The sequence below is a fragment of the Eschrichtius robustus genome, chromosome 8, assembly GCF_028021215.1.
Source record: "Eschrichtius robustus isolate mEscRob2 chromosome 8, mEscRob2.pri, whole genome shotgun sequence".
In the NCBI taxonomy this organism is placed as follows: Eukaryota; Metazoa; Chordata; class Mammalia; order Artiodactyla; family Eschrichtiidae; genus Eschrichtius; species Eschrichtius robustus.
In genome coordinates, this window is record NC_090831.1 from 75909678 (window position 1) to 75934011 (window position 24334).

Genomic DNA, 24334 nt, shown 5'->3' on the forward strand with positions numbered 1-24334 from the left:
ACTTTCAGTAATATAAAAATGTAGCTCTACACACGCTTTTCAATTTTGAGATTATGATGGTCTCTTTATCAAGAGGGAAGAGCATATTAAAAGTTACAGCCTTGGTTTAAAACTTTTTCTAAGACTTAAGGTAAAACCTTTTCAGATTTCATAGATACTGCTGAAATGCTCTGATTTTAGTCTCCTCCCCTCCGGTTCCCCATACCTTTGCCAACACTCAGTCAATCCTGTCTTCTGCATCTCTTCCTTGTTAAACTTTAATATCTTTTAACTGTAGATTAGAATCTACAGAAAGTTGTAAAATTCTAGTCTACTTTTAACTTTATTGCGAATGTTTCCAACATCATACCATACTTTAAGTTTCTGATAGATATTCCCAGTCTATTTAGAGAAATTTTCTTCATTTTTCTTAAATTTGAAGTTGATGATACTTGCTTATATGTTTATCTTTTTATTTGAGGTTCATACTTAGGGGAAGGTGTGAGATAAGTTGAAGCAGTTTTTCTTCAACCTTTGCTCACAGAGAGGGAGAGAAGCCCAGACAGTGCTGATATTGAATAGGTTGCCTTTTGCACGTTTCCCATTTTTACTGACATATATAAACAAATATATTGAAAGTGTGATTAGGGATGGGATACTTACATAGTTTCACAGTAATACCCCCCTCCCCCAATATTTATTAACTGGTAAAGGGGAAAAAGAGTAACTTTTTAGTGGAGAAACCTGGTAGACACCGCCTAATAAAATGATCAAAGTTACCAATACCTCTAATAAGGCCAATCAAAAAGTGTACAAACTTAGAGGATGCAATGGAAAATACAGTGTCACTTCTATGATACTCCTCCTGTAAAGATTTGAAACCTGAATCTGATTGTGAGAAAATGTCAGACCAAGCCAAATTGAGGAACTTCTTACAAAATAATTGAACTGTAACGTTGAAAAGTGTCAAGGTCATGAAAGTCAGGAAAAGACGGAGAATCTCTTCCAGATTAAAAGAGAATGAAAACAAATGCACATGTGTTTCTGAACTAGTTGCTTTGCTATAACAGACATTATTGAGATGAATGCCGACCCTTGACTGAGGTCTGAAGATTAGATGGTAGCAGCATGTCATTGTTACTTTTCTGATTTTGATTGTTGTTTTGTGGTTATGTAGGAGAATGTCCTTATTTTCAAGATAATACTAAAGATATTTAAAACTTCAAGAATTTAAAAGTACATGAAAAAATTTACTAAAGTACTTAGGGTAGAATAGGAAATCAGGATGGCAGCTTATTCTCATATGGTTCAGGAAAAATCACAATTCTATTTTCTTGCAACTTTTCTGTAATTTTTGATTGTTGCAAAATAAAATATATTTCAATTGTACTGTATTCATATGTATTATAATTAAAGCTAATGTTTATTAAATATTCCTCTAAGGGATTACCACATAGTAAGTTATTCAGTCTTTGTAGCAACTCCGTGAGATTGGTACTATTATCATCCCTGCTGTACAGAATAGGAAACCAAAGAAAGCACGGAGGAGTCAGATGACTTCCTCATATTTATATGGCTATAAGTGATGGAACTGTGTTTTGAACGAAGGCATTCTCATGGCTAAACCCTCCCTTGTAACTACTAAGCTTCCCTGCTCCCCCTGACAATTCAGACTTTGTTTCTATAATCATATCAGTCATCTAAATTTTTTTCTATAATTTGGGTCTGGGGAAATTCCCCTTGATCGGTACTTTTTATAACAGCTTTGTTTCCATCTATGAATCCCAACATTTCCTAAGCCAGAGCTTCCCAATCCATGTACCATGAATGGGTAACACATGCATTGAGGGAGTGATTCCTTAGCCCTGGGTGGACCAGGGGCAACCACACCCCGATGGCCAGGCTCCTGTGGCCCCTGAGAAGTAGTGCAGACAGATCATTTGCTAGGAACACCGTGATCTGGGATAGGGAAGCATTTTTAGGATAGTATTCCTCCTTCCTTCAGCCTGTTACTTATTAGAGCCAAAGTTGCAAGAATTTTCTTCTGTCATTACCTAGGGAGGATATACCACACTATTAGTCTTGAGATCACATTAGGGTTTTTTGGTTGCCCACATCAAACTCTTGACTTAGGATTGACATATTGTTGATTTAAATGTTTCTTTTTATCAATTAGGTGCTGCTAATCCACACCTGTATGATCTGTTGTGGTGATATTTTTCCTATAGATGCAGGGCCTTCTATTTAACCGGTTACATTTATCTTATATTTGACTCAGTAGTCCAAGCTATTCTGATCTTTTTGAGTTCTGAAAGTGCACCAGTATCTCTGGTATTCTTCCATTTTGTATCACCTGAAAATTTACACATACATTCTTTGCCTTTATCCAGTTTATTGCTTAATAAATTGAGTAATCCAGGGCCATAGATGGGGCCTTGAGCATGGCACTAGCTCAGCTACAGGGGTCTAGTTCAGCTGTAAGCCAATGCCCACTTACAGTGAAACAACTAAGGGATAGAATGTAGATGGCCCTGGGTTTCTGGCTTTGGCTAGTGCTTAGTAAGCAATGATTTGTTCTGTATTCACCACTTTGAAGATCTCAAAACACTCTCCCTCCTAGTTCTTCCCTTGACTTTTCTATAAAACTCTCAGGATAAGGATATTCTTGTTACAAGTTTCTTTCCTGGGAAAATCGGTCAAATCAACTATCCATAACCTTTTAGTGGGAGTTATTATCAGTGATACAAAGTGTTGTATCTACCTAAGGTGTCTCAAAGTGAGTTACTTTGTTCAGCTTACCCTCAATAGTACAGCTGAGTACAATGTGACCTCTCTCATTGAACAAGCAGAAATCTATGGATTTAATGTCTCATGGTCTGCTTTACTATGAGGTCTGCTTTTTCTTGCTCACTTGGGTGTACTTAGTTTACTGTGGGTTTTCTCATATTCACTTAAACTTTATCTGGCAACATGTAGGGCTTTGGAAGGTGTGGCACAGAATTCCCACATTTAATCCTCAAATTGTCCACTTTAAAAAAAAATTTTTATTTATTTATTTGGCTGCATTGGGTCTCCGTTGCTGCACGCAGGCTTTCTCTAGTTGTGGCAAGCGGGGGCTACTCGTCATTGTGGTGCACAGGCTTTTCTTTGCGGTGGCTTCTCTTGTTGCAGAGCACGGACTCTAGGCTCACAGGCTTCAGTAGTTGTGGCACGTGGGCTTAGTAGTTGTGGCTCACGGGCTCTAGAGCACAGGCTCAGTAGTTGCTGTGCACGGGCTTAGTTGCTCTGCGGCATGTGGGATCTTCCCTGACCAGGGCTCGAACCTGTGTCCCCAGCATTGGCAGGTAGATTCTTAACCACTGTGCCACCAGGGAAGTCCCTCAAATTGCCCACTTCTTTAGGATTGGCCAAGGAGCAATATTGTTGTAAGTGACCCAGTAGGGTGTAGGCCAGTGGCTGTGAGCTGACATGTTGGAATTGTATAGTAGATGTCCAAGTAAACCATGACCCTTGTTCCCAGAGATGATGCAAATTGCCCCACTCTTATTGCTGGGGTAGGTAAGCCAGCTCACCTGGTCTAGGTCAGCCTAGAAGGCCTTTTCTAGAAGATGCTACAGGATCCGTAGGTATCTAGTAAAGTGGTTCTCCTTAACACAGTATGTGCTCTATGGGCCTCGTACTAAAAAATGCTGATTCAAAAGAGCTGAGGTGGAGCCTGAGAATTTTTGTTTTTAAACAGCCCCCTTCTTGACTGTGCAGCTCAGTCAAGTGAACTACTGATTGTGTATTTAATTGGGACACTATTTGTCTCAGGTGGGTTATGTTTTGTATATCTGAGAGACTCCCATGGATTGAAATAGATTTTAGTGGCCCCTGCTCCACACTGAGAAGAGTTTACTTCGTTGCAAATTCAGTCACCCATCCAGTGCTCCAGTTTTATTAATGCAGCCCTACTAAGTGTTGGGTAAGCCTCTAGGAATGGGAACTGTGTGACATCTCAGACCATCCTCTTCAAATTTGACTCTTTCCTTATGATGAATTATATTACTCTTTTGTTTATACATGTTTGTCTTTTTATCTCTCAGTTCTTTACAAAAGTAGTTGTGCAGAAAGGTGTTGAACAATTGTTTATTTAATGGAATTGAATAACATTGAAGGTAAGCGGAGGGGGGAGAAAAGTGCTTCAGTTTTCTATGCTTTATTATTATCTTTATTGTTTTTGTTGCAATGGTAAATGGGATTGTTTCCTTAATTTCTCTTTCTGATCTTTCATTGGTAGTGTATAAGAATGCAAGAGATTTCTGTGTATTAATTTTCTATCCTGTAACTTTACTAAATTCATTGATTAGCTCTAGTAGATTTCTGGTGGCATCTTTAGGATTTTGTCTTGTCATCTGCAAACAGTGACAGTTTTACTTCTTCTTTTTCGATTTGGATTCCTTTTATTTCTTTTTCTTCTCAGATTGTGTGGCTAGGACTTCCCAAACTATGTTGAATGATAGTGGCGAGAGTGGACATCCTTGTCTTATTCCTGATCTTAGAGGAAATGCTTTCAGTTTTTCACCATTGAGAATGATGTTTGCTGTGGGTTTGTCGTATATGCCCTTTATTATGTTGAGGCAGGTTCCCTCTATGCCCACTTTCTGGAGAGTTTTTATCATAAATGTGTGTTGCATTTTGTCAAAAGCTTTTTCTGCATCTATTGAGATGATCATATGGTTTTTATCCTTCAATTTGTTAATATGGTTTATCACATTGATTGATTTGTGTATATTGAAGAATCCTTCAGTACATACAAATTGAAGTGGGGTAAATCCCACTTGATCACGGTGTATGATCCTTTTAATGTGCTGTTGGATTCTGTTTGCTAGTATTTTGTTGAGGTTTTTTGCGTCTATGTTCATCAGTGATATTGGTCTGTAATTTTCTTTTTTTGTGATATCTTTGTCTGATTTTGGTATCAGGGTGATGGTGGCCTCATAGAATGAGCTTGGGAATATTCCTCCCTCTACAATTTTCTGGAAGAGTTTGAGAAGGATAGGTGTTAGCTCTTTAAATGCTTGATAGAATTCGCCTGTGAAGCCATCTGGTCCTGGACTTCTGTTTTTTGGAAGATTAATGTTATTAATATAATGATTCTCATTCTTCCTCTGTAAATGTTTTATATGTTAGGCTGTTGCATAATACTATCTCAGACCTTGGCCTTTTCAAAGCAGAGGTAGAGTCAGTAAGGAGATTTTTACAGGAAAGAGAAGCCAGTCATCAAGTTTATTTTCACTTGACCAGGATATAAATACAGATCTCCGCAGTTGAAAGAATTGTTTCTATTGAGTTATCTGGCCCCTTTTATTATGGCAATTAATAAATCTCAAAATAATTTCATTCTCAAGCTTATTTTAGATACCTATCTCCAGTGGGTACCTTATGGAACACTCACTTTCTGGGGCCTGGAAGGGGTACTGGCAGACACAGAATAGAGTTCTGACTTTTTCAGTAGCCCTGTTGCCTATACATTTTATCTTCTCCATTTAAAAATCATGCAATGTGATACCATAGGCCCCAAAATCATCTTGAAGAACATCAGGTTTGCTTTTTTAAAGCCTTAATTAGTAGACACGCTGACAGATTTTATTCTTTTAGTATTGGTGGTCAATAAAATCTCTACTGTGGTTGGAACACATAGTGTTTTTGAACCTTCTGATATCTTTGATCTAAAGAATACTATTTCACATAATAAAATAATTATTCTTTCCTTTTTAAGAAGAATGCTATAATTGCAAGATATTCTGTTTGGTTTGCTTTACAAATAGAAAGCATTCTCAAATAAATTAAAATCTAAACTAGTTCAATATCAGATATTGGCAAATAGAAGTAACAGTGCAGCAAATGGCTCCTATAGCCAGAAGTTAATACAAAAATGATAAAGCAGTATTGCTTCTGTCAGGAAATCCAGTCAACACTTATGTCATATCATTCCTATGGTCAAATAATATTATAATTGTCTCTGGGTTAATAGAGAAGGAATTTCATAACAGCTTTGAAAAGTAATATATAATTGCCCAAAACAATTTTAGCAAAAGACTTTCTGTGCCATGATGACATTTAGTACATTTTGAACTGGACTCATGAGATCAACACAAAGTTTCCTAGAAGTGATGTTTTTTCGTTCTCTTTGTATTGTCTTTAGGGGCATATGATACCATTCCTATGTTCAACGGTTGATTGTATTTTTTAAGTGTGAAGAAATAATCTCTTCCTATTCCCACCCTTCAAGTGGGTCGATGGCAAGGCCCCTTTAAGTAGTCTTTGAAAATATTACTTGAATAGAACATTTGGATATTTCTAGTTTACATTAATATAATATACCAAGACATGAAAACAAATTTAACCACTGAGACAAATTTTATAATGTAGAGAGGGAGAGACAACCTTATAATGCAGTCAGGTGACACTGAGTACTTCAAAATATACCCCTGTTGGATTTAGCCAGGTTGCCTCTCTACAGTTTGTCTTGTAGACTATATTGGGTATGTCTTAAACTTTTGTACAGTACACAGAAAGTAGCGAATTCAAACAGATATATTCATATTTGGTATTCTTTGTTTGACCCTTATCAGAAACACTAAAATTCCCCCGTACCTTGTTAACTCAAAAATGACAAAATTGACTCTAATCATCTTTGCTTCTGTGGGCTCGATGATAATGGTAAGCAAATACTGTACAGTTATTTACACTGCATTGACTTCCAAATTAGAGTGGAAGGGATGAAATATACCATTATCCAAATATAAAAAATGATCTAGTAGCATAATGTAACTTTCTTTTAAAAATTATAATCTTTGCATCACCATAAAAATCCACTTCCAAGGTGCCATTATCTTTGAATCACCAGCCCGGTGCCATCAGAGATGCTGAGAACACAGCCGGCCTAATTGTCATTTTTCCTGCACAATGAGTTGATAAAACAATGGAACGTAGTTCTTTCCGTTGCTCCTGCTGCAGGGCTCTGGTGTTTGGCAATAAAGCCTGCACGCTGAGAGGGTTGGTAAGTCGATGTACTGCATCCACCAGATGTGATGCTCGTTGTGCTCGACTTTTCAGCCAAATCTGAAAGATTATTCGTAGGAAATTAGATAGTAAATGCAGATAGGATTTTTAATATTCCTGCTGTCCACATTTTTCCAGTTGTATAAATGAGATAACTAAGCTTGGGAGGGATGAGCCCTTACTCATCATCATATAGAAAACTCTGAAAATAAGAGCGGAAGAAATCATTTCTGCCCTCTGAGCATCCCTGAGGAGAGTAAGGCGAGTGCAAATGGATTTGAAAATGGCTCTCGCTACCCCATGCTGGCAGCGTAATTGCTTTGATAGTACTCTTTCAGAACTGTCAGCCACAAGAATGATATCTAGGAATTGTGCCCTATCTTCTCAAATTCCTAGTGTATTTTTTAACTGTGCTGCGGTCCAGGGAGAAGTAATCCAAAAGCCTGGTGGTGGCTGCAGGATCGACCTCCATCTTTGTTTTACACTTTGCAAATCCTTTCCTGCTTCGGTCCTGCATTAGTGCCCCGTCATACTTAGATTTCTTTTTTGTTTGTTTATTTTATTTATGTTTTTATACAGCAGGTTCTTATTAGTCATCCATTTTATACACATCAGTGTATACATGTCAATCCCAATCTCCCAGTTCATCACACCACCACCACCCCCCTCCCAGCTTTCCCCCCTTGGTGTCCATACGTTTGTTCTCTACATCTGTGTCTCTGTTTCTGCCTTGCAAACCAGTTCATCTGTACCATTTTTCTAGATTCCACATGTATGTGTTAATATATGATATTTGTCTTTCTCTTTCTGACTTACTTCACTCTGTATGACAGTCTCTAGGTCCATCCACATCTCTACAAATGATCCAATTTCATTCCTTTCTATGGCTGAGTAATACTCCATTGTATATATGTACCACATCTTCTTTATCCATTCCTCTGTCAATGGGCATTTAGGTTGCTTTCATGACCTGGCTATTGTAAATAGTGCTGCATGCATTGGGGTGCATGTGTCTTTTCGAATTATGGTTTTCTCTGGGTATATGCCCAGTAGTGGGATTGTCGGGTCATATGGTAATTCTATTTTTAGTTTTCTAAGGAACCTCCATACTTTTCTCCATAGTGGCTGTATCAATTTACATTCCCACCAACAGTGCAAGAGGGTTCTCTTTTCTCCACACCGTCTCCAGCATTTGTTGTTTGTAGATTTTCTGATGATGCCCATTCTAACTGGTGTGAGGCGATACCTCATTGTAGTTTTGATTTGCATTTCTCTAATAATTAGTGATGTTGAGCAGCTTTTCATGTGCCTCTTGTCCATCTGTATGTCTTCTTTAGAGAAATGTCTATTTAGGTCTTCTGCGCATTTTTTGATTGGGTTGTTTGTTTTTTTAATATTGAGCTGCATGTGCTGTTTATATGTTTTGGAGATTACTCCTTTGTCCAATTGATTCACTTGCAAATATTTTCTCCCATTCTGAGGGTTGTCTTTTCGTCCTGTTTATGGTTTCCTTTGCTTGGCAAAAGCTTTTAAGTTTCATCAGGTCCCATTTGTTTATTTGTGTTTTTATTTCCATTACTCTAGGAGGTGGATCAAAAATGATCTTGCTGTAATTTATGTCAAAAAGTGTTCTTCCTGTGTTTTCCTCTAAGAGTTTTACAGTGTCTGGCCTTACATTTAGACCTTTAATCCATTTTGAGTTTATTTTTGTGTATGGTCTTAGGGAGGGTTCTAATTTTATTCTTTTACATGTAGCTGTCCAGTTTTCCCAGCACCACTTATTGAAGAGACTGTCTTTTCTCCCTTGTATACCTTAGATTTCTGATGGAAGTAGTGGGCAAACATTTTCCAGACTCAACAAGACTATATCATGTAGTCCTTATCCACATTAACTCTGTTGGGTTCTTAAAAAGATACAGCCTTATTGAGTTCTACTGTCTCTCTTACAGGGTTCAGGGAAGTGTTGAATTATAATTTTAGTGTCAAATTTATTCTAACACAGTTTATGACATTTTACAAACTTCTAAGTTATTCTAATTATGTTCAACATCCATGGCTCTATTATCTGAATGGTTGTATTCATGTACTGAATATATCATTGGATAGTACATTGTTCCTTTTAAGACCCTCTTCTTGAAATTCATTGTTATATATATTTTTTCCTTTTTCTTTCTTTCCTTTTTTTATTTTTTTGCCAGTCTCATAGCCTATTTATTTCCCTTAACAAATTAAAGGTTTAGAAATGTAACCCAAGTCCATTTTGGGGCAAGAGTGGTAGTTTGTTCTGCAGTATTCATACTCCTTCTATTCTAAGGCAGTAGGAACCTCAATTTTTAGGTGGGTACATAATTGCCCAGAAAAAGGACTCTATTTCCCAGCCTCCTTTACATCTAGGTGTGAGCATGTGACTAAATCTTTATTAATGAGGTATAAGCAGAAGTGTTCTTTAGTGGTTTCTAGGACATTACTTTAAAAATAGTAAGGTTATGTCCTTTCTTCACTCGATGTCTCTTCATTTATCCTGTTGCCTGGTAAGCAGGTGGGAGTAGAATTAGCCATTTGGAACCACATAGATTAGGTCCTAAGGGATGGTTAGCCATCGAACTTAAAGCAGCTTGGTTCCCTCCAGATTTGGGGAAACAAAGTACCACCTCAAGACTGTCCACCTCTCGTAGATTCCATGGTGGTGTCTGTATGACTCCTGAGCTCTGTACGGTAGAGGACTGAAATTGAAACTGGAATTGGGATATACCTTCTTCTTCTTCTAGATAGAGAGAAAATAGTATTAGAAACAGGGGATCAGGATAGATAGAGATACAGAATGTGAAAACAACTCAGACATTTTCTGGACCTGACTGGATTGTAGAAGGAAGATGTTCTGGTCTTGTTTTAGAAAGTAGTATGAGAAGACGATGAATTTCAAATACTTCATTTTATGGTTTGATCAGTTAGGCTACAAAAAAAAGAGTTGTAGCACTTGTGGCATCCTAACATATATTTTATGCAATAAATAGTTAATCAAAATTTTCATTTGATGGAATGATTCTGTTTATTCTATTTTTCTTGATGACATTCTTCTTGGAAACGACCTCTACCATTCTAATTGCTTTTTAGATTGGCTGTACAACTGTAATCTGATATATTTTTTTAATGTACTATTACATTTGCACTTTTTTTTTTTTTCCTGGTATCTCATGTCTTTTTTTCCTCTGTTTTTCTTTTGTTAGGGTACTTACTTGAATAATAAAAGAAAGAACACCTGAGAGGTAAACTTTTTTGATTCTTTTGATGTCCGAAAATATCTTCATTTTCTCTTTATACTAGATTCATAGTTTGCCTAAATATAGAATATATGATTATATGACCAAAATAATTTTTCCTCAAAATTCTGATACTATTTCACCATCCTATAATGTCCAATAAAGTTGAAAAGAAGGTTGTGCTATTCTCATTTTTAATCCTTTGTAAATCATCTCTCTGTCCCCTTTCCTTTCTCCAGAAGTTTTACTATCTTCTTATCCTGACTATCCTTACATTTCATGATGAAGTGTCTAGTTGGATTCATTCTTCATTTATTCTACTCAGTACTAGGTAATAGTTTTTAATTCCTTTATTATTTATTTATTTTCTGAGTTCTTTCATTTATTGAAGTATAGTTGATTTACAGTAATAGTTTCTGATGTAAGGCATAATGATTCAGTATTTTTGCAGTTTGTACTCCATTAAAAGTTATCACAAGGTAATGGCTGTAATTCCCCATGTTATACAATATATCCTTGTTGCTTATCTATTTTATACACAGTTGTTTGTATCTCTTAATCCCATACCCCTAAAGTGCCCCTCCCACTCCCATCTCCCCACTGGTAACCACTAGTTTGTCTCTTATATCTGTGAGTCCATTTCTGTTTTGCTGTGTATGTTCATTTGTATTATTTTTCAGATTCCACAAATAAGTGATATCATACAGTATCTGTCTTTATCTGACTTACTGCACTAAGTATGGTATTCTCTAGGTTGATCCACTTTGCTGCAAGTGGCAGAATTTCATTCTTTTTCATAGCTAAGTAATAGTCCACTGTGTGTGTGTGTGTGTGTGTGTGTGTGTGTGTGTACACACATATATACGCACAAATGTAGCCCAAGTCTTTATCCATTTGCCTGTTGATGGACACTTGGGTTGCTTCCCTACCTTGGCTGTTGTAAATAGTGCTGCTATAAACATTGGGATGCGTGTATCTTTTCAGATTGGTGTGTTTGTTTTTTCTGGATATGTACTGGGGAGTGGAATTGCACTGATTTATAGTCTCACCAACAATGAACAATGGTTCCCTTTTCTCCACAGCCTTGCCTACATTTGTTATTGGTAGACTTTTTGATGTTAGCCATTCTGACTGTTGTGAGGTGATATCTCACTGTTTTCATCTGCATTTCTTTGATAATTAGTGGTGTTGAGCATATTTTCATGTGCCTGTTAGCCATCTGTGTGTCTTCTTTGGAAAAATGTCTTTTCAGGTCTTCTGCCCACTTTTTGATTTTTTTTTTTTTTTTTTTGATATTTAGCCTTATGAGCTGTTTGTATATTTTGGATATTAACCACTTATTGGTCATAAAATTTGTAAATTATTTCTCCCATTCCATATGTTTTGTTTTTGTTTTGTCTGTGGTTTCCTTTGCAAAAGCTTTTAAGTTGAATTGGATTCCTTTTTTTTTTTTTTCATTTTTGCTTTTCTTTCTTTTGCCTAGGACACAGATCCAAAAAAATACTGCTACAATTTGCATCTAAGAGTGTTCTCTTCTAGGAGTTTCATGAATACCATTCTTATATTTAGGTCTTTAATCCATTTTGAGTTTATTTTTGTAAATCGTGTAAGGAAATGTTCTAATCTCATTCTTTTACATATAGCTTTCCAGTTTTCCCAGCACCACTTGTTGAAGAGACTCTTTCTCCATTGTATATGGTTGCCTCCTTTGTCATAGATTAATTGACTGTAGATGCGTAGGTTTATTTCAGGGCTCTCTATTCTATTTCATTGATCTGTGTCTGTTTTTGTGCTGAGACCATGCTATTTTAATAACTATAGCTTTGTAGTATAGTCTGAAGTCTGAGCAGGGTATACCTCCAGCTTTGTTCTTTTTTCTCAAGATTGCTTTGACAATTTGGGTTCTTTTGTGCTTCCATATTTATGTTCTCACCCTGTGAAAAATGTCCTGGGTATTTTGATAGGGATTACATTAAATCTGTAGATTGCTTTGGGTAGTATGGCCATTTTAACAATATTAATCCTTTCAATCCAAAAGCATGGAATATCTTTCCATTTTTTTGTATCATCTTCAACTTCCTTTATCAATGTTTTATAGTTTTCAGAGTGTAGGTCTTTCACCTCACTGGTTAAGTTTACTCTTAGGTATTTTATTCTTTTTGATGCAATTCTAAATGGATTTTTTTTTTACTTTCTCTTTCTGATAGTTCATTATTAATGTTAAGAAATGAAACAGATTTCTGTATATTAATCTTGTATCCTGAAACTTCGCTGAGTTCATTTATTAGTTCTAATAGTTTTGCAGTGGAGACTTTAGGGTTTTCTATATAAAGTATCATATCATTTGAAAATAGTGACAGTTTTACTTCTTCCCTTCCAATTTGGATGCCCTTTATTTTTATTTTTTCATGCCTGATTTCTTTGGCTAGGACTTCCAATACTATGTTAAATAGAAGCAGTGAGAGTGGGCACCCTTGTCTTGTTCCTGAATTTAGAAAAAAAGGCTTTCAGCTTTTCACCATTAAGGATGATATTAGCTCTGGGTTTGTCATAAATGGACTTTATTATGTTGAGATATGTTCTCTCTATACACACTTTGATGAGAGTTTTGTCATGGGAAGGTGTTGAATTTTGTCAAATGCTTTTTCTGCATCTATTGAGATAATCCTGTGATTTTTATCCTTCTCTTTGTTAATGTAGTTTATCACATTGATTGATTTAGGAGATTGGACCATCCTTGTGTCCCTGGAAGAAATCCAAATTGAGCATTGTGTATATGAGCCTTTTTTATATATTGTTGGATTTGGTTTGCTAATATTGGTTGAAGATTTTTGTATCTATAGTCATCAAAGATATAGCCTATAATTTTCTTTTTTGGTAGTGTCTTTGTCTGGTTTTGGTATCAGGGTAATGGTGGCCTCATAGAATGAATTTGGGAGTGTTCCATCAAATTTAATTTTTTGGAATAGTTTGAAAAGGATAGTTCTTCTTTATATGCTTGGTAGAATTCCCCTGTGAAGCCAAGCTGTCTTGGATTTTGTTTGCTGGGAGTTTTTTTTTTTTTTTAAATAAATTTATTTATTTTTATTTATTTATTTTTGGCTGTGTTGGGTCTTCGTTTCTGTGCGAGGGCTTTCCCTAGTTGTGGCAAGCGGGGGCCACTCTTCATCGCGGTGCGTGGGCCTCTCACTGTCACGGCCTCCCTTGTTGCGGAGCACAGGCTCCAGATGTGCAGGCTCAGTAATTGTGGCTCACGGGCCTAGTTGCTCCGTGGCATGTGGGATCTTCCCAGACCAGGGCTCGAACCTGTGTGCCCTGCATTGGCAGGCAGATTCTCAACCACTGCGCCACCAGGGAAGCCCCCTCGGAGTTTTTAAAAAATTTCTTTTAACAAATTCAGTTTCACTGCTAGTGATTGGTCTATTCAAATTGTCTGTTTCTTCTTGATTCAGTTTTGGCAGTTTGTATGTTTCTAGAAATTTGTCTATTTTGTCTAGGTTGTCCAGTTTGTTGGTATATAACTGTTTGTAGTATTCTCTTATGATTTTTTGTATCTCTGTGGTATTAGTTGGTATGGCTCCTCTTTCATTTCTTACTTTGTTTATTTAGGTCCTCTCTATTTACTTCTTAGTGAGCCTGGCTAAAGGTTTGTCAGTTTTGTTTATCTTTTCAAAAACCAGTTCTGGATTTCATTGATCTTCTCTATTTTTTTTTTAATCTCTATTTTAGTTATTTCTTGTTCTTTAATATTTCCTTCCTTTTACTGGCTTTGGCTTTCCTTGTTCTTCTTTTTCTAATTCCTTTAGGTGGTAGGTTAGGTTGTTTATTTGAGATTTTTGTTGAGGAAGACTTGTATCACTATAAACTTCCCTCTTACAACTGCTTTTGCTGCATCTCATAGATTTGGGAGCATTGTGTTTCCATCTTCATTTGTCTCAAGGTATTTTCTGATTTCGTATTTGATTTCTTCATTGTTCCATTTAATTTTTAGTAGCATACTGTTCAGTATCTGTGTTTGTTCTTTTCCCATTTTTCTTTCTGAAATTGATATCTAGTTTCATATCACTGTGGTTGGAAAAAATGCTTGATATAATTTCTGTCCTCTTAAATTTGTTGAGACTTGTTTTGTGGCCCAGCATGTGATCTATCCTGGAGAACATTTCATGTACACTTGAAAATAATGTGTTTTCTGCTGTTTTTAGGCTGTAACGTCCTGTAAGTATCTATTAAGTCCAACTGGTCTGGTGTATCATTTAAGACCACTATTTCCTTATGATTTTCTATCTGGATTATCTGTCCACTGATATAAATGGGGTGTAAAAATCCCCTACTGTTATGGTATTCTTGTAAATTTCTCTTTTTATATCTGTTAGCATTTGCTTTATATGTTTAGGTGCTCCTTTATTGGGTGCATATATGTTAATGAGTGTAAAATCCTCTTCTTGTATTGATCCCCTTATCATATCATGCCCTTCCTTGCTTTTCTTGTAGCCTTTGTTTTTAAAGTCTACTTTGTCTGAAAGGAGTAATGCTACCCCGACTTTCTTGTTGTTTTGATTTGCATGAAGTATCTTTTTCCATCATTTCAATTTAAGCTTGTGTGTGTGTCTTTAGCTATGAATTGAATCTCTTGTAGGCAGCATTTTTAAGTGTCTGGTTTTTTAATCCAATCAGCTTCAGTAGTTTTTAATGAAAAACTTCATACTACTCTTCACCTCTAAGAAAATCCCTTCTTTTTCCCTGATTATTTATACCTCTATTTCTCTCTCTCTCTCTCTCTCTCTTTTGTTTTTTTACATAGCACTCCTATTAGATCTCCTGGATTGATCTCATAAAAATGTGTCTCATATTTATTTTCTCTTTTTGCTCAGTGGTCTGAGAAAGTTCTGAAATTTTGTTATCCAGGTCAGTACTATTTTTCTCTATAATCCTATATACTCTTAGGTGTTTAAAGTGGTTTTCTGTTGCTTGATTTATTCTCGTTTCCTCTAGTGTGAGTTTAAAAATTGTCTATTTATCATGGTCTGTCTCTTTCATGATGCTATTTTTCTTCATTTATCCTGTGATTATACACAGTCGATTTGTATTTTAGAATAAAGGCATTTATTTGTTATTTCATGTGGGAAGTGATTATCAGGTCAACTGCCAGGCTTCTTTTGTGGGTGAGTAAAAATACAGTCAGCTATTAATCTGGGAAACCCCCAAGTGACCAAAAAGACCTTTGTTTCTATATGTTGAGGACCAGTCTAACCTAGTTTTATCTAGGCAGTTAGTTCCGTTTCTTCAAAGATGAGCCCCATGTTTTCAGACCTGGAATTAAATACCCATTGCCCTTGGTTTGTGTTCTAGGGAGTAGAGAGATAAGGAATTTTTGGCTCCTGATTTCTGCCTGCCTTAAAAGTTGTAAAAAGAATGCCTCAACTCACAAATTTTATTGACTCTACTTCCTACATGTCTCCTAAAATCGTTAACTTCTTTGAATCCTACTGCTATTACCTTAAAATATCTTAAATTATCTACTCTTGTTTTGATTACTTCAACAGCCGGTAGTGTCATTGACTAGTGTTTCCTCCTGTTCCCAATATTGCAAATGTGATATTTCTAAAACCAAAACTTGATGATTAATTATTCATCCATTCATAAAATATTTATTGTGTTTATAATGTGAAAGCATTATTCTAGGCATTTGTTTATTGCCCTCAAGGAGCTTACTTTCTAGTGATAATGTTGTGTGATGGTCAAATAATAAACAAGTAGACCAGAAAACATTCTGTCTTACATGAGATGACTCAATGTTTCATGGACATCAGTTATTTTTATATATATTCTTATACAGTTCATGAAATTCTAAACAAAATCTTGAAGGTATTTTCTTACCTTACATTTATTTTCAAAGTTTGTATGTGATTCTACAACTTCTACCAAAATCAACATAGTGATCAATGGAAAAATAAAGGGTATAAACATACTAAATATTCTTATTTATTATAAGATAAAGTTAGTATTTTAGATCAGTGACACAAAGTTAATTTTTTCTGTGTAAAATAAAAGCACAATGTAGAAGTATGAGGGTTCAGGGAAGAGATTGTAGGATGTGCAGAAATGATAAGAGAGATGAACCGATGGACTTAAGTAAGAAGAAAAATAAAAATTTGGAATGTCAGGGAAGTGAAGACCAGATCAGAATAAGCACAAGGAAAAATAGATAACATTGAAAACATAGTAAGAGGAATGAGAAAAAAACAAAAGAAAATAAAAATGAGTTAAAAGGGGCTAGAGACAAAACGATAGAATTGGAATAGAGGCAAACAAGATTCAGTAGATGTGTAAGTGGAAACCCAAGGGGGAGGCAAATAATGGAATAGACAACTATTTAAGCAATTACAGAACAAACCAACCAATCAAACAAACAAACCAAAAAAACCTTTCTAGAAATGAAATGAACTTGCATCCACAAAATGAAAATATACACTGCTTTTTTGAAACTACATATCTTTGTAAGTTTTCTAGACTTCAAATTTAAAAACATAGACATGAGTTTTATGCATCTTCCTTTTTGCACTTTCCAAGTTTTACATTGATTTTGTATTATTTTTAAACTTAGAAAAAAATGACTATGGTAAACCAAGACAAATGAGAAAAAGGTTAGTAGCTCTAACATGGATCCAGAGATAAGCTGTGTAAATGTGGTAAAGATTGGTCATAGACTCTGTACCTCTCAGTAGTTGATGCAGAAGAAAAATTATCCTTGACAGTTGTTTTTAAAATGAAAAGTGTAATCCATTAGGAAAATGATTGGTTTTAGAGAGGATTTTTATACAGTATGAACACTATGTGGTAGAGATATAGTCTTCAACAGTATTTGCATTGCCAGTAAAATGATATAAAGTGAAGTATTGCTCTGTAACAGCATTTCTTTGAGCAGCTCTCTGATGGCCTCTCTTAATCCAACGGCAAATAAGAGGACGTAGAGAAAGGATATTTATTTAACTAATAATTTTCCAAAATATTAACTCTTTCAACCACATTTTCTTAGGTATTTGGTAATAAGCTTGCAGGTTTTTGCTAACAAATATGTATACTCTATATATTCCTTGTTTTTAATATACATTTACTTTGGCTGCCTTTGCCGAATCATCTGGCATCATTGTGTATAATGCTTGACTGGATCCAGGTAGTAGTCCATTCAGACTATCAGTCAATTTCCAATAATTTCTCTAAAACATGAGGTTAGTAACAAGGGACCATTTCAGTTTTCACAGACTTTGATGATGTTTAAAATGTTTTGAATTCTTCTGGGAAAATGGCATATAAATGTAATTCAAGATAACTATTATTCTTGCCATCATCTAAATTTGATAGCCTTGGTGCAGGTCTTAAATATACCCAGTCCTCACATGGGGCTCACGCATTTTATTTTGTAAGCAGTCTAAGTCTTTGCTGATATCCTTACAGTGGAATTTGATTGTCTGGATATACTTCCTCAGTGTGTTTTACAGCATTTTCACTTATCCTTCCTAACAGACACTTTATACATTGCATGGCAGTGTATTATAGTCTTCTAGGGTTAGCTAAGTGCTTTACATACCATTAAATGGTAAGGTTGTATGGGAAGCCCACTGGCATGAACTGTGGAGAGTCAGCAGTTTTGAACTTGGTAAGTCAAGGCTGTGTTTGAGGGCTCTGAGGAGATGAAATATTTTATTCACAGAGTAATTCAGTGTATGTCTGAGGTTTCTTCCAAGAGTATGCCTATCAGGAAAATGCTGAATATATAATATTAGCAAGAGGTAAGCAATTTTAGCTGCATGTATCTCTGCCAAAGTGAGTTGGCTAGCATCCTGTTAAGAAACACTTTAAAAAAGGGAACAATGTAACTCTTCACCTAAAGCTAAAAGCTAAAGACTGTGAATTCCATATCTTTAAGTACCCACTTTTTTCCAGATTACAGGGTGAGGAGTGTTTAGCCATTCCAGTGATTGGATAGACTAGCTATCTAAAATAATTTTAAGTGCTTTGCAACAGCTCTGACTTCCAGGGCAAATTGTATTCATTTTGAAGTTGAAAACATCTCTCTTTGCACCCACGTGAAAACTTTGGTTTGAAAATTTAATTACTGTTATATCGGTTATTAGCTAAACTACTAAAGAATTTGCCTGTAATATCTGAAAGTATATTAAGTAAGAAAATAATTATTCTTCTGTTCTCAAGTTCTTGTTACACATTTGGAGACAAGTATTCAATGTCTGTACTTTACAGAGGAGGGGAAAAAAAGGCCTAAAAACTCTTCTAAAATAAATACTAACTCCTACGAGCCTGAGGTTTTATTCATAGGTAGTTAAGTTTTTATCTGTGGGTTGAAACCAGGGCTCAGACTCCACTTGGTTGCACTTTGGAATCCCTAGGGAGCTTTAAAATGTCCTGCTATCTGGATCCCAGACCCAGAGTTTCTGAATTAATTGTTCTGAGATATGTCCTTGCCATTCAGTGAATGCTTAGAAGAGGAAGCTAAGATTCAGATTCTAGGTGACCCCTTCAACTCTCATGATGACACTCCTACTGTTTGTCATGACATACACAACCCCGTGTTGTGCAGGGTCAAGAGAAAAGGGAAACCAAGAAAATGTCTTTAACAGTTAAAGTGGGAAGGAGATTTGTCACTCATATGAGCTTTTCCCAAAATAGCTTATTTAAACTATGTTACAGAATCATAGCCTTATACCCATGACTCAGTAGGAAACATGACATCAGTAAAATCTCTGAGGATTCTGTATACCAACAAAATTTGATTGACAATATACAAATCAATGTAATATTGGGAGATAATCCTCTATGGATCTCTTGTGTGTCTGCATGTCTTGAAAGCAGAGGCACTGCCTGTCGTTTTTCAAGACTATATTCTCCAGGATTTTTTATAGTGAACAGCCTTGGAAGATAGAGTATCTCCCTCTGGAGCAAAGGGCAGGCATACTTACCATCCATTGTAGAAGATACAGGTTCCCCAAGCTCAAGATTTCTCTCCTATAATACAACACACAATATAATACAACGTACAGTATAATACAATATAATATAATACGTAATCCACTCTGTATTCAGGCATTTCTCAGGGCCTTTCTGCATCATCCCTGTAGGACTTGGGACAAAAGGAAGTGATACAAATATGCTGATGCTTATGTTTCTTGCTGTGCCGTGAGTAATAAAACTCCTTTGTCTCTGGCCCAGGAGTCTTATGTCTTCTTCAAGCAGCCATGAATGGTAGCTGTCTAGCTTATTCATTTCCTAGTAAGTAAAATCTCAAACACTTCACAGTTCTTGCAGGTAACACTGGTGAAATATTTTTAATGACTTAAAAGATTGAGTCAGGGATTATGTCCAGTCATGGTGTCCTTAATGTACCAAGGCTATATAAAATGTTATAACCATGTAAAAAATCAGGGAATACTCTACTCCCTGAGCCCTTTTTGAGGCATCTAGAGACAAAGAGCTCCATTTAACTAGGACATGACTGGGGAACTTGAGCAAAAAGGACTGGTGGTAATCATTCAGCTTATTTAAGTGGAGATCTAAAAATAAAACTAAGGTGAGGACAAGTATTAAGGCCAGTATGTCAGTGCTATAGTAAGATAAGTAGAAACATAAGTAGAAACATACAAGTAACATTTTTGAGGTAAATAAAAGGATAAAGGGAAGTGTATAATGGACTTATTGAATACTACATAGTAAATACTAGTAAAAGGATATTACCTAAAGTTAGTTAACCCTAGCATTAGATGCCTAATTAGGAAAAGAGAGGACCTTAGGCATTATAAAATGTACAAGTATAAAGATAACTACTAGAGCAGTAATACAAACTTTACTAAATGAGAAAGAACAATAAAAAGCAGAAGAAAAAAAGTAAATTAAAAACAGTAAATATAACAAGGTGCACACAGTAAATACAGCATAAAATAGGCCAAACAAATGAATTATATCTACAAATATAAATGGGTTTAACTCACTTATTAAAAGAGAAGGATTTTTTAGAATTTTTATTTTATATTGGAGTATAGTTGATTTACAATGTTGTGTTAGTCTCAGGTATACAGCAAAGTGATTTAGTTAGACACATACATGTATCTATTCCTTTTCAGATTCTTTTCTCATATAGGTTATTATAGATCATTGAGTAGAGTTCCCTGTGGTACACAATAGGTTCTTTTTTGTTTGTCTGTTTTATATATAGCAGTGTGTATATGTTAATCCCATCCTCCTAGTTTATTACTCCTCCCCCCACCAACATTCCCCTTGGGTAACCATAAGTTTGTTTTCTAAGTCTGTGAGTCTGTTTCTGTTTTGTAAATAAATTCAGTTGTATCATTTTTTAGATTCCACATGTAAGTAATATCATGATATTTGTCTTTCTGTGTCTGACTTACTTCACTTAGTATGATAATCTCTAGGTCCATCCATGTTGCTGCAAATGGCATTATTTGATTCTTTTTTATGGCTGAGTAGTATTCCATTGTGTGTGTGTGTGTGTGTGTGTGTGTGTGTGTGTACATATAATACATATATATATTACATATACCACATCTTCTTTATCCATTCATCTACTGTTGGACATTTAGGTTGTTTCCATGTCTTGGCTATTATAAATAGTGCTGCAGTGAACATTGGGGTGCATATTAGGGTGTATGAATCTTTTTGAAGTATGGTTTTTCTCTGGATATGTGCCCAGGGGTGGGATTGCTAGATCATATGGTAGTTCTATTTTTAGTTTTTAAAGAAATCTCCATAGTGACTGCACCAATTTACATTCCCACCAACAGTGTAGGAGTGGTCCCTAAAAGAGAAGGATTTTTATATTGACTCACAAAACTCAGTTAAACTCTAAAATAAAGTGATACAGGGTGGCTAAAAATTAAGTAATGGGCAAGGGTGTCGCAGGTAAATGCAAACAATAAGGAAGCAGGAGTTGTGATATTGATATCAGACAAAAGAGAAATCAGGCTGAAAGTAACAAATGAGAAAGAGAAGGAAACTGTATAAATTAAGGGCTAAAAATCACACTGATGATCAAAGTGTATGGATATCTTTGCACCAAACAGACAGCAAAAACTTCATAATGCAAAAAAAAAGAAGACTAGAATAAAGCAATAGTAAGTAGACTTTAAGATAATATCCTTGGTTTAACACAGTTCAAGTAGATAAAAATGGGTAAATATATAGAAGGTAAGAACAAGATCACCAGTAAGGTAAATATTATATAGATGTGCATCAAATGTCTTATGAGAACATGGAGGATTTATAAAAATTGACCACAGTAAATTCTGTATAACAGGAAAAGTAAAAATAGCATTTTCATATCATACTCCAATAACTAGAAGTTAATAACAAAACCAAAAAACAAAGTCCTTTAACTTGAAAATTTAAAAGTTCTCTATTAAATGTAAATAAAAGGAAATAAAAGGTGAATTTTCAGAATTTATAAATGAAAGCAATAAAGAAAACCATATTTTAGAATCTATTGGTTACAGCTTAAAGCAGTGATCAGAGGAATATTATTCTAACTTATTTTGTCAATAAAAATGAAAGAATGACATACATAAGGTATATTCCTAACTCAAACAGCTTGAAAACAAAAGAAATGTAAAGAACAGAATAAGTATAAAGACACACTGAGAAAACAAATATATTAAATAAAATGCTGTCTCTTCAAGAAAAATTCAATAATATGGCAAAGCCCTAACTAATAAAAATAAGGGGTGGGGTAGGGAGGGAACAGAAATATGCAAAATAAAGTATAAGGGGAAACATCTCTGAAAAAGAGGAAATTTCAAACACCTCTTTTAAAATATATTTGAGATTTTATATAAATAGTACAATTTACTAGGAAAATACAATCTCCAAAATTGACTTCAATTGAGATTGCCAGTTTAAACAGACCAAACTTCTATGGAATAAAGAAAGTCATAAACTATCCCACAAAAAGTTTTACACTAAGATGGTTTCATGGGGGAATTCAAGAAAACGTCAAAAACTAGATGCAATTCTATTAAATTATTTCAGTAAATTGGAAAAAGAAAACTTTTAAATTATCCTTGAGACAAGTATAACACTGTTCCTAAACTGGCAAAGAATGTTCAAAAAATTAATACCAATGCAACAATTCTCAATAAAATACTAACAAAATCTAACAACACATTAGAAATAATAAACCATGATGAACGGTGAAGAACTGGATGCTTTCCTCCTAAGACTGAAAACAACACAAGGATCTCCTCTCTCACCACTCCCATTCAACCTCGTTCTGAAAGTCATAGTTACTGCAATAAGAGAAAGAAAAGAATACAAGATACACAGATTGGAAACAAGAAATAAAATTCTCTTTATTTGCTGATGACAAATTGTTTATGTAGAAAATCCCAAATAATCTATTAAAAAAAAACTCATGAACTTGCAAGTGTAGCAAGACTAAGGGACCCAAAGTCAATATATAAAATCAAGTGCTTCTTTACATACCAGGAATGAAAAATAGGAATTTGAAATTTAAAAGTACCATTTCCAATAGCACCAAAGAACCCCCACTTAGATATAACTCTAAGAAAATAGGTATACTATCTACGCATTAAACATTACAAAACATTGATTAAAAAATCAAAGACGTTTTAAATAAATGGAGAGAGATAATAAGTTCACATTTTGGAAGATTCAGTATTGTTCAGATATCAATTCTTCCCAACTTGATTTCTAAATTCAGCACAGTCCCTATCAAAATCCCAGGAAAGTATTTTGTAGTAAGCAAACTGATTCTAAAGTTTATATGAAAAGGCAAGAGCCCTGGAATAGTAAATACACTACTGAAGAGTAACAAAGTTGGAGGACTCATACTACCTTATTTCAAGATTTAGAATAAAACCACAGTAATCAAGATGGTTCTGTTGTATTGACAAAAGAGTAGATGCATAGATCAATGGGAGAGACCAGAGAGCTCAGAATTAGATTTACATAAGAATAGACAACTAATTTTTGACAAAGGCATGGAGGCAATTTAATGGAGAAAATATAGTCTTTTCAACAAAGGGTGCTGAAAATACTGTGTAACCATATGTAAAAAAATGTACTTAGACACAGACCTCATACTTTCTATAAAAATGAACTTGAAACAGATCATAGACTAATGATCCATTAGTAATGTAAAATGCACAACTATACAATTTTTAGAAGAAAATATAGGAAAAAATCTACATGGCCATGGGTTTGCTGATGAGTTTTTAAATAAAACACCAAAAGCACAATTCATGAAAGAAAAAATTGATAAGTTGGATTTTATTAAAAGTAAAAAACTTCTGCTTTGCAGAAAATAATCAGGAGAATGAAAAGACAAGCCACAGACTTGGAGAAAATAGCTGGAAATCACATATCTGATTGTACCTAATATATACAAAAAAGTTTTTAAACTCAACTGTAAGAAAAGAACAACCCAATTAAAAAATGGGCAAAGGATCTGAATAGATACCTCACCAATGAAATGACAAATAATTATATAAAAAGATGCTCAGTAACATTTATCATTAGGAAAATGCATATTAAAACAATGAGATATCATTGTTTTTATAACCTACCTATTACCTACCTCTTACAGGTATTACCTATATTTATTAGCTATTAATATTATTAGCTATTATTACCTACCTATTAGAATGGATAAAATCCAAATAACTGAGAATACTGACTGCTGGTGAGGACATGGGTATACATACATGTATTTTCTTGCTCTCTTAGCTGAGAGGGTCTGGAAGAGATAACACTTAGTAGCAGTGAATACACCTAGCACCCCAATCTTGCTTTCTAATATTCTCAATAAAAAGGAATAAGGGCACCTTGGAGAAATGGCTAATTCAAGAGCTGAAGCCAGAAATATACAAGATGAGCCTGGAACATCTTGGAGAGCCAGAAAGTAAGGAAGTTTTCAGGAAAACAGTGATGGGATGTGTTAAAGGGACACAGAAGCCAAATGAAGGAGCTTGCAATAGCTAAATTAAAACAGTAAAATTAATATCATG

General features: G+C 35.0%; 1 long non-coding RNA gene across 13 annotated transcripts in view; it reads left to right on the forward strand.

Annotated features, from left to right (window-relative positions):
- LOC137768014 (uncharacterized) overlaps positions 1-24334 on the forward strand; it is a 695061-nt gene that overhangs the window by 449257 nt on the left and 221470 nt on the right. For 2 of the 13 annotated variants that reach the window (XR_011074682.1, XR_011074683.1), the window contains exon 5: positions 10254-10292. The exons of the other annotated variants lie outside the window; for them this stretch is intronic. This is a non-coding gene — a long non-coding RNA (uncharacterized lncRNA). The remainder of the gene's footprint in view (positions 1-10253; positions 10293-24334) is intronic. 13 annotated transcript variants of the gene reach the window in all.